Below are 9,604 nucleotides of genomic sequence, written 5' to 3' on the forward strand. Positions count from 1 at the left end.
CTGTTGTATAATCCTTTTGTTTTCAATTTCATTTAATTCTGCTCTAATTTTGGTTATTTCTTTTCTTTTACTGGGTTTGGGGTTGGAATGTTCTTCCTTTTCCAGTTGCTTGAGATGTCCCATTAAGTTGTTAACTTCCTCTCTTTCCATTCTCTTGATTAAGTCTTGCAGTGCTATAAATTTCCCTCTTAGGACTGCCCTTGTGGTATCCCAGAGGTTCTGATAATTCGTGTCTTCATTGTTATTTTATTCCAAAAATTTGGCAATTTTTTTCTTAATCTCATCTATGACCCAGCTATCATTCAACATAAAGTTATTTAAGTTCCATGTTTTTGAATGAGTATGCAGATTCCTGTTGTTACTGAGTTCAACTTTTATTCCATGGTGGTCCAAGAAGATGCAAGGAATAATTTCTATTTCTTTAAATTTACTGAGGTTAGACTTGTGACCTAAGTTGTGATTGATTCTGGAGTATGTTCCATGGGCTGATGAGAAGTATGTGTATTCAGTTTTGTTGGGATGAAATGTTCTGTAGATGTCTGCTAAATCCAAATGTTGGATGGTTAGGTTTAAATCTAAAATTTCCTTGCTCAGCTTCTTATAGGACGATCTATCCAAGATGGCCAAAGGGGTGTTAAAAATCTCTGACTATTATGGAGGTGGAGGAAATCAAGTTGCTCAGTTTCTCTTATAAATTGAGGTGCATTTTGGTTGGGTGGATAAATATTAATAATTGAAATCTCATCATATTGAGTATTACCCTTAACAAATATGAAGTGACCATTCTTATCCTTCCTTACTTTTGTTTGTTTAAAGCCTATTGTATCTGCAAATAGAATTACAACACCTGCATTTTTCTGATTTCCATTTGCCTGAAATATGGACGACCATCCTTTCACTCTGAGTCTATATTTATCTTTTAAGGTAAGATGAGATTCTTATATGCAGCAAATATCTTGCCTCAGTTTTTATATCTAGTCAGCCAACCTGTGCCTCTTTAGAGGACAATTTAAGCCATTCACATTAATAGAGAATATTGATAAGCCTGGTAAAATTTTGGGTATCAAGTTTGTTTTTCAAAAGTCCAGTGGACATTTTTAATCCTTTTGCCACTGTGGAAGTTGGAGTTTGATCAAAAGTTTCTGAATGAGTTTACTTTTATTGTAGAGAATTGTGCTGTTCATTGTGGAGGATAGGTCTGAGAATATCCTGAAGTGCTGGTTTGATTATGACAAATTTCTTCAACATGTAAATGTCATTAAAGTATTTAATTTCTCCATCATAAATGAAACTCAATTTAGCTGGATACAGGATCCTGGGTTGAAAATTATTTTGTTTTAGGAGATTAAAAGCAGATGACCACGCTCTTTTGGCTTGAAAGGTTTCAGCAGAGATATCTGCAGTCATTCTAATATTCTTCCCTTTGTAGCTTATGGTTTTCTTTTGTCTGGCTGCTTTCAGAATTTTCTCCTTCATATTAACTTTAGTGAAGTTAATTATGATGTGCCTGGGGGATGTCTTATTCATGTTGAGTCATGCTGGGGTTCTGAAACTGTCTGCTATCTGAATTTCAGAATCTCTTGGCATGTCTAGCAAATTCTCTTTCATAGTTTCATGGAGAAGAGCCTCTGTGCCTTGAGAAGCCACTTCATCGCTTTCAGGGATTCCTGTGAGGCGGATATTAGCCTTCTTCAAATTATCTCAGAGCTCTCTGGGAGAATGATCTGTTTTTGCTCTCCATTTCTTTTCCTCTTTGAGAGTTTGGGAGCTTTCAAAAGCTTTGTCTTCAATGTCAGAAATCCTTTCTTCTGCTTGCTCCATTCTGTTACTGAGGAATTCTACTGTATTTTTCAGATCTTTGAGGGCTGCAAATTCTTGCTTCAATGTGTCAAAATCTTTGGTGATTTTTGTCTTTAAATTCATTGAATTCTTGAGACAACTTTTGAATTGTTCCTGGAAATTCTAATTCCAACTTTTCCTTCATTCTGTTAATTTTGTTTGCAATCCAAATTCTGAATTCGATTTCTGACATCTTGGCCATCTGTTTATGAATGGGATCTTCAGTTACATCTGCCATATCTTTCCTTGTGGGGGTGGGGGTTGATCTACTCTGGTTATTCATTTTACCAGAGTTTTTTCACTGATTCTGCCACATGATTATTTTACACCGTTTGACTAGATGAGTGGATAAAGTAAAGTTGGGTTCGGGGCTTCAGGAGTAGTGATTAACCAGTACTTTGCCCCAAAGCTGGGACTGGTGTCTGTACCTTTTACCCTGGAGCTCTGCCAAGGATTCATACAGTGCTAGTTCTTGAGAAACTTGGGACCTGCTTGGTGTGGTGGGGCTAAGTGGCTCTGTCTTGTTTACAGCTGGTCTCTGTCCTACTCTAGTGAATCAGTTACTCTAGGTTGAAATCTCCACTGTGGAGAAATACCAGGAATTAAGTCACCCTGCCCCCACAGGCAATAATTGGAAAAGGAAAATCAAACCGTCCTACAACCACACACCTAGGGTACCACTTGGATAGTCCTCGGGCGATTGGCCCAGTTCAAGAGGTCAAAATCAATTGTCTCACTGAACACCTGTCTCAGGTGGGAGAGTTCAAAAGGTCTCTGGCAACTAGATCACAGGGGTCTGCTAACAACTCAAATATGACTTGCTCTGGTGCTCTGTGAGGTCAGGAGGACCCACCCAGCAAATAGATTAGTCTGGGAAGGTTGATGCCTCCTTCCCCACCTTGCACCTCTGTCACACCCAGTCATTGATAATCCTTCAGGGCTGTGACCCAGTTGCCTCCAAACAGCAGATACTCCAGGGGTTTGCACCTGCATGAATCACAAGGAGGTCTATGTCTCCTCAGCCAGGCCACTGCTATCTGCCACTATCCAGCAGGGGGAGGTGAGGCCTGACAACCTCGTATGCTTGATGAAGGCTGCAGCTGTTCACTCAGTTCCAGCCCCACCCCTGAATGATGTTACTGACAGAACAGAACAACTTTGAGGAATTTGTTTCTGTCTGGGCTAAATTCCCCTGCAGAAGAGAAGCTGTTTTGGGTTCACAGAACCTGTGCCTCAGGCCCTGTCTGTCCTGCTGCCTGGTCTCAGCGGTAATTTGTATTAGCAGCATGGTTACCTGTCAGTTCTAGCCTCTGTCTGCCCTCCTTTGTCTAAGCTGATGATCCCTTGAGGGCCAGGTGTGTCTTAGGCTCAGTAAAGCGGTCTTTTGGGTCAGTCCCGCCTTGGGAATCTGCTGGCTCTGTGCGTGCGTTTTCTAGTCTCCGTGCTCCATCCAGGCCAGTACCGCCTCAGGCAAACCCTTTCTCACAGGGCCTGCGTTTTTGTCCCAGATCTGTTCTGCCAATGGCTGCCACCAGAGAAAATGCCCAGCCTCCTCTGGTTGCCCAGAGAGACAGGGGGTGTGACTTTGGAATATCCAGAAGTGTGAGCCCTATTGTTGCCAAAAACGGCTGCTGCTCTGTGCCTCAGGGCACTGCCGCTCCTGTGTGGTTCCTGCTCAGCCAACCGTCCTCTCCTCACTCCCATGCCACAGAATCAGCACAGACCGGTAGCAGTCCATGCCCTGTCCGCACCTCTCGAGAAAATACCCAAGAATCTGGACTCCTGGGGGATAGGCTTCCAGACCTCAGAGTGAGAGTAGAGGGGAGTGCTGGGAGTTCAGAACTGTAGGTAGAGAATATGTACGGTTTTTTTTTTTTTTTTTTTTTTTTTAGAGACAGAGTGTCACTGTACCGCCCTCGGGTAGAGTGCCATGGCATCACACGGCTCACAGCAACCTCTAACTCTTGGGCTTACGCAATTCTCTTGCCTCAGCCTCCCGAGCAGCTGGGACTACAGGCGCCCGCCACAACCCCCGGCTATTTTTTTGTTGCAGTTTGGCCGAGGCTGGGTTTGAACCCGCCACCCTCAGCATATGGGGCCGGCACCCTACTCACTGAGCCACAGGCACCGCCCCGAGAATATGTACAGTTTTATACAGTTTTATTCCTGGCAGGAGAGTGCCTTGGGACCCTAGTCAGAGAAGTAAGTCCAGTTTTTAGAGGTTCCCTCCCATGGGATATAATGGGAGGACTTTTGAATTCTGCTCATTTGTTTATGTGATACTCTGAGCTGTTCTCCTGGTGGCGGGGACTCCCATCTGCTTGGCGATGGAATTTGTACCTTTTGTTTGTATCCTTGGGGTTGCAGCTTGCCTCAGCAGTGTTGATGTGCTTTCTTCAACCTTCTCTCTTGGCGCAGCTCTAATCCACCAGGTTACTGCTAAATTTCTGTCCTTTAACTCTCTTTCTGGACGGGACCCTCTGTGGAAAGCTGGTTTCAGTCAGCCATCTTGTCTCCTCCATCGAAATATCCATACTTTTAGCTCTCTCTTTTGCAATTTTTTGGGCAACCTTTTTTATTTCCACCAGAAAGCAAGAAAACATCACTCTTAATAATGGGGGCTATTGGGCAGCGCCTGTGGCTCAAAGGAGTAGGGTGCTGGCCCCATATTCCTGGAGGTGGTAGGTTCAAACCCAGCCCCAGCCAAAAACTGCAAAAAAAATAAAAATAAATAATGGGGGCTATTAAAGTCTGCCATACTTTTAATTCTCTCACTGCTTCTGTTCACTTGAGAAGCTCATCTGGGGCGGTGCCTGTGGCTCAAGGAGTAGGGCACCGGTCCCATATGCCAGAGGTGGTGGGTTCAAACCCAGCCCCGGCCAAAAAACCAAAAAAAAAAAAAAAAAAAAAGAGAAGCTCATCTGGTGGTTCCTAGCCCAAGAATGATGTTAAGGACAAATGCCTCCTGTTTTAGTTCATATTCCTTTCTTAACTTTGTATAGAGCTCCCTATCTGCCCAGAATTTAAAGGTGGTGCCTCACTTCATATTGTGCACCTGTGAGTGAACAACTCCCCCTTCAGTCTGGGTGATAGTTCTAATATTTTAAAATATAAAGCCTTGTATGGTATGGTAATGTAATTACTAGGCTCTAAAGAAAAGTCTTCTTCTATTAGGGAGTGTTTGTCCCTCTGCCAGGGACAGTAAAGAAAACAGTAGCCTAGGACACAGACAATCATGTAAATTTTGGGAAACAGGAGAGATAGAGATAGAACCAACTTGGGATCCCGAAGCCACTCTATTTGGTCTGTTGCTAATATTAAGGAGGCTCCACCTGCCCAATAAGCCCTGGCAGAAAGCACTGAATAAAAAGCAAAGTGCTGGATCCCATGAGCATTTGTGTCTTCTTCTGGGAGAACTGCTTGAGTGATGGCCTGTGAAAGAACGTGTACTCAAAAGAGAAAAAAATGGGAGATCCTGATCAACAGTCTGTCTCATCCTTCAATAAATCTTGGAACAAGCAAGAGATGGAGAGTCTGCCTAACTGGACTTATAACACACAGCAATTTCCTTGGTGGTTGGGAGGGGTTATTGTAATGTCCTCTGGCTGGAAGCTGAGCTGGGGAGCAATGGCCATCATCTTGATACTGAGATAGAGGGAAGAACGTTGAGGACTCTCAGCCCTTGGCAGAGAGGAAGAGCTGGAGCAGAACTAGGACTGGATGCCTACTTAGCCTGAAGATGTCCTAAGGGAATATGGGCTGGCCTGAGACCTAGCAAACTTGCCTTTGAGGACTATTTATGTTCAAAGCAACCACAGGAAAACTGGGTACAGGAGAGGAAAATGAGTTAGAAAGCCTGGCTTCAAGGCAAGATCAGTGAGGGATGGAGCCACCTCAGTACAAACCTAAAGAGAGCTTTGGAGGTCCAAGCCACAAAAACAGTTCTGTTTATTTTCTGCGAAGGATCCTAGATGGTTGTAAATAGCTATGCTAGTAATCTCATCCTTGTAATATTCCCATGTTGTGCCCTGCCCCTGCCTTCATTAGCTCTTAGCACCTGGCTCATTTCTCCCATGTTATGTACAAAGTTTTCCAAATAAATATGTGTTAGACTTTTAGTTTATTAAATTTATTGTAGGCTTTTAGTCTACATTTTCTGCTTCCACTTCAACAAGACTACTCCACCCCAGTCATCTGACACTCCCCACTCTGTCCTCTAAATGTAATTCCTTTCTCTTGATATCTCTACAGCTAGAAACCTTTCACTCATCCCAAATCATCTCCTCCCTTGCCCCCAACCAATATATAAGAACGGTGGTTTCCATATGTTTATGTCAGTGATGAGACATAAAAAATAGCAAGTAAGAATGGTTGTGTCTGAGAACAACTAGGAAATTCAGAATAAGGAAGGGATATTTACTTTTGAGTTTGTAACCTTTTATACTGTGTAACTGTCAAATTATGTGCTTACATATACATTTTACAAATGCTTAATGTTAAAATATTCCTTGAAGATACTCTGATTGCAAAACAAATGGATACACACATATATACATACCCCATATAGGAAGAACCAGAAAATTATTTAGACTTTGGGAGGGCAGGGATGTGTCTAACTTCTTCACCAGTGGATCCCAGGTATCTAAGATAGTTGTCCATCTTTTTGTCTTTTGTTCCATTTCTTAAAGATTTCCAAGTTTTATACTGTATTTTTAAATTTCTGCTATTATGTTTTATTTCCAGAGCTCTCTCTTATTCTTTCAAAACATACTTGTTTAAAGACCGAATGAAATATTAACATTCCCTCTGGTGCAAACACCCTTTCTTTGTACATTAAATTCTCTGACGTGCTGGGTTCCAAGTCTGGAGGAAAAGAAAGCAAAACAAGAAGGTTGAAAGAGGTCATTAGGTATAATAATACTAGTAGCTAATTTTACTGCATGTTTCCCATGTACCAGACACTCATCTAAACCTCTAACTCATTATACTAGTTAATTCTCAGCATGTCCCTGTGATATAGGTAATGTGATATTATGTCCATTTCAGTGATGATGAAATATAAAGCACAGAGATGTGTCAAAGTAGCTTACTCAATATTGTTAACTTTATAAGTGGCGGTGCCGGAAAGAACTTTGTAAATCACCACCCAAAAGACAGTATTTGGGTTGGCTGCAGGTTGAGTACCTGCCCCACATCTTGTGCTATGTTCCCTTGGCACCCTGAGGTGGTGATTCCAGCAGACCCATCCCTGACCTAACCCACTCCATTATCTTACAAGGCTCAACTCTGTGGATTATATAACACAGAAGACCAGTGAAAATGAGATTTGAATTAAAGGGAAAGCAAACTGTATAATGCTGCCTCTGACTCCTTCCTGTCCATCCTGGACATTTATTATTCTTTGGCAATCCCCCCTGCTTCCTTTACCATTCTGAATCCAGTTTCATTCATTCACTTTCCTCACATTTGTTAACCCAGAATTAATGTCTGGGTTAGTCTCTGACAACTGCCTCTGACCTTTCCCTCAGAACCCACTGCCTAGCCCCAACCTCCTATCATGTTCAATGATCAGTTCAAGGCAAGCATTCCTCCCACTTACTCCTATTCTCATTCAGGCCCTTCCTTACTCATTCCTAGAACATGACAGTCACCACCCAACTGATCCTGTCTCCGGTTTCTCTTACCCTGCATCCTACATTCTATCTAAAACACCAGGAGGACGAAGGAGGTAATAGTGAAAAGAAGGCCTCCCTCACATTCCTTTTCCCTCACCACACAACTCTAATCTCCAGCTTTCCATGTATCCTTCCATGGACACATTGTTATGGCCATCTGTAAGTGTATGTATAGTATCTCTCTATTCATGCAGCTTTGGTTTTATTCTACCCCACAGTCTAAGAAAACTAAAAGACTCTTGCTAGAATGATTAAGAGAAAACTGTGCTTCAGTGTAACCCTTCATATTGAGCAAAAGTGAGACCCCTTCTCCGCTAAAAATAGAAAAACTAGCTGGGCATTGTGATGTACACCTGTAGTCCCAGCTACTCAGGAAGCTAAGGCAGGAGGACAGCTTGAGCCCACGAGTTTGAGGTTGCTGGGAGCTATGATGACTCCATGACACTCTACCCAAGACAACAGAGTGAGACTGTGCCTCAAAAACAAACACACAAAAAAACATCCCCTACAAAAAAAATACATGTCTTAGTTGTATTCATTTTCAGTCTTACCCATATGCTGGCATCACTGCGGATCTTAAAGTGAGCTTCCACTGGTTTTAACTATGTCTACGTGTTCACTCTAGAAGAAAACTTAAAAATACAGAAAGCTGCACTGTCTTTAGACACAATTTTTTTTTTTTTTTTTGTAGAGACAGAGTCTCACTTTATGGCCCTTGGTAGAGTGCCATGGCATCACACAGCTCACAGCAACCTCCATCTCCTGGGCTTAAGCGATTCTCTTGCCTCAGCCTTCCGAGTAGCTGGGACTACAGGCGCCCGACACAACACCCAGCTATTTTTTGGTTGCAGTTCAGCTGGGGCCGGGTTTGAACCCACCACCCTCGGTATATGGGGCCGGCGCCTTACTGACTGAGCCACAGGTGCCGCCCCTAAACACAAATTTTTTAAAACCGCTGCAATCTGGACAAGTTACACCCTAGGTCTGATGAACAAGTCACCCTAAATGGGATCTACTATTTCCCGTGCTCCATATATTTGTCTTTCTTGACTTACTTCCTTATTTTGGTGGTACATATCCTCCAGTAGCTGCCTTAAGTAGTTTTCTGAGAAAAGATATGTGGTGAATAAATTTATCAATATTTTGTGTATCTGAAAATACCTTTATCCTACTTTCCTACTTAGTTAATAGTTTGGCTTACTATGGAATTTGGGGTTGGAAATATCTCTATTATCTATAGATTCTAGTGTTGCTGTTGAGAAGCCTAAAAATATTCTGAATCCTTATTGTTGTTGTTTTTTTTATTGTTGGGGATTCAATGAAGGTACAAGAAACCAGTTTACACTGATTGCATTTGTTAGGTAAAGTCCCTCTTACAATTGTGTCTTGCCCCAAAAAGGTGTGTCACACAACAAGACCTCACCCCCACTTCCCTCTCTCTGCTCTTCCTTTCCTCCACTCCCTTCCCTCCTTCTCTCTCTTTGCTCTCCCGTTCCCCCACCCCTCACCATGTACTGAGTCATTAATTGTCCTCATATCAAAATTGAATACATAGGTGAATCCCTATCTTTTTTTTATTGTTTTATTGAATCATAACTGTATACATTGATATGATCATGGGGCATCATATACTCGCTTCATAGACCATTTGACACATTTTTATCACAATGGAATCCCTATCTTTTATGTGAATGCTTTTAGGATCTTCTCCTCAATGTTCTGAAACATTGTCAAGGAATGCCTATTTGTCCACAGTGATTAACACTTAGATGGCTTTCTCTATCTGAAAATTCATGTTCTTCTCTCCAGGGAAATTTTCTTGAATTATTTCATTGATTATTTTCTTCCTTCTGTTTCTCTATTCTCTCATTTTAGATTGCTGAATGTTGGATCCCCAAGACTAATCCTCCTATTTTTCTTATTTTTCTTTCATTGTCCACCTTTTGTCTTTTGTCCCATTTCTTAAAGATTTCTTCAATTTTATCATCCGATCTCTCTGTTGTATTTTTAATTTCTGTTATAATTTTTTATTTCCAGGCTTTTTTGGTTTTTGTATTTCTTTCTGCAAGGAGTCTAGTTTTATGATTACA

This window comes from Nycticebus coucang, chromosome 16, assembly GCF_027406575.1.
Source record: "Nycticebus coucang isolate mNycCou1 chromosome 16, mNycCou1.pri, whole genome shotgun sequence".
NCBI lineage: Eukaryota > Metazoa > Chordata > Mammalia > Primates > Lorisidae > Nycticebus > Nycticebus coucang.